The following is a 2,505-nucleotide window of genomic DNA, read 5'->3' as shown; positions in this document are numbered from 1 at the left end:
TTCCCATCTTGGAAATGGGATGCCTTGTCTTTTGAGGTGAAATGTTAGTGTGTTTTTCTTGCAGGCTAATTTTTTATGTGCACACAAAATGCATTTTTGCACATTTGTTTAAATGTACTGTATTAGTTTGACCAGGTCTTTTGCAACATCACTGTGAAAAGGATCATCTGCTTTGACTTCAGTAACATTTCTGCAGAGACTTTCTCACACCTAGAGGTGCACCCGTGGGGGACACACCCACCTCAGCCACTCCTCTGTGATTTGCAAGCATGACTGTCTCATTTTGGTTCCAGTGAGGAATAGGACCGAGGGGAATGTTTTCTCATCCTCTCTTTCATCAGTCTTGGATAAAATTGTGTATTAATCTCTTTAAACGGTTTCAAAATGGCTTTGATTAATCAAGTGCTTTATCTCAGTGTCTCTGCCTTTTTTGTGCATCTGTTAAAAAGCTTGCCAAGTTAAATAAACTCTTAGTGAAGAGTCAAGTCTTTGCATGTTTTTTTTTTTTTCTTTTGGGTCCTCCATGTTTGTACGGTATGGTACTGTACGGTTTATTTGCATATTCTGTAGTATATTCCTGTGCCATATTCTATATTAGTTTATTCAGTGATCATATAAACAGACCTAAATAATCCTGACAGTGCAGGACCAGAATTCTGCTCTAAAATTCCCAGTTTTAATGTGTTAAACCTGGTTAAACTCTCATTGATTACAAGTTTAATACTCACATTGAAGATTAAACACTGGACTTGTGTATTGGAAGAGACAAATCCGATTTTTGCCAGGAAAAGTTTGAGTTTGAATTTGCACCTGAAGGGTATCACAGCATGCAGAATCTATCTGCAATCCTCTTGTCATCCACACCCTGTGAGGAAAGGTCAGAAGGTCAGCATTGAAGAAGGTGGTGCCAAGTCCATTTCTATCCACTCATATCAGCAAGCTGTTGGCACACACACATGCGTACGTACACACAATCGCTTGCTGTCTCTTCACCCATGGGAAATCCAGGAAGCCATGCCAATTCCAGCAGATGTTCCTGAAGCGCAGGCATCTTGTAAACACCATGAAATGTATTAGAGGCTAATGTAGTGGTTGCTGACAGAGGTCTTCAACACATGATTTGATTTTAACACCTGCTGCACACATACTGTGCATATACAGTAGATATAATACACACAGCATGACAGTGTCTGCATGTTGTAACCCCCAACATTATGAAGGCCCATTCTGAAAATAATGTACATGAATGGTGTTGGCCAGGGGTCTTCAATGTTTTTTAGGCCAAGAACCCCTTAAGTGAAAGCAAGATGGCAACTCTCTACTACATATGTAAAACTGAGATTACCAAACAATGATTGGCGGACCCCCTGCAGTCACTCTTAGGACCCCCTGTTGGAGACTCATGATGTAGGCCTAAAAATTAAATGGGGTATGGCTTTATATTTTCTCTTAGAAAAGTTTTGAAATCACACAAAAGTAAGGACAATATCACTGCAAACTTACAACAGGGGCTCTAAAGAACAGGTGGGGATTCCAGGGGGTATGCAAAGGACACGCCCCCTCAATATTTAGTAATTTAGTAAAACATAAAATGAGCAAAAGTTTATTTTAACAAAATTAAACATAATGATGCCATACACGGATTTGTGTTTTTGTATTTAAGTGAGGTTGACGTTGGGACGCAAAACAAATTTCTGAATTATTTATAATAATAAAGTGAAATAAAAAAGAAAAGGCACAAACTGGTGTATACAAATTCACCAAAGCGGACCAGAGGACCCAGCAGAGGACCCCAAAAATCCCATTTAACACATGTTTACTTTATATCCACACATTTTAAGTGTTAAGCTGTAGTATTGTGAAGTTGTTACAACTTAAAAATGACAACTTGTTCAGTGTTAGCAACCTAAGTAAACCAAGTTTGTCTGAATGCACTTGTTCATGACAAAGAGGCTTTTGCCAAAGATGAAGTTAGGGGATTTGCGAGTTCTGTTTTCTTACCATGTTTAAGAAAATACAGATATGACTGTCTTGTGTGCATCGGCATTATACAGATATAGCAAAGTATACTTGGTTTACTTATGTTGCTAACACTTAGAAAGATTGATTTAATTACACCTGTTACACCTGTATTGTTACAACTTAACAATTAGATATAAAGTACAAATATAGATTGTTATATTAACTTATATTTTTCATGGCAGCTGGTTTCCTTTTTTTTTCTGTAAAATCAATTTGTGAGATTTTATTGTGTATAATGTGTTACATTATAGCAATAAATTATAGCTTCAGTTTACTGCAAAAGTCAAAGTCAAAGCAATTTGTTTAGGACTGATGGGAGTGTTTTTCTGTGCAGAAAAATAACGAGTAAGGCGTAATAATGGCTTGTTTATGAGTTTAGTTTTTTTCCATTGATAGCCGATGATGATTACACTGCCTTTTTTTATGACTTGTTATCAGTCTATAGAGGGAGCCACTGCAGCCTGCTGATCCTTTACTGCTCCG

The sequence above is a fragment of the Plectropomus leopardus genome, chromosome 13, assembly GCF_026936395.1.
Source record: "Plectropomus leopardus strain MGB_pleo_1.0 chromosome 13, ASM2693639v1, whole genome shotgun sequence".
Lineage (NCBI taxonomy): Eukaryota > Metazoa > Chordata > Actinopteri > Perciformes > Serranidae > Plectropomus > Plectropomus leopardus.
Note: the sequence above shows the minus strand (reverse complement) of the source record.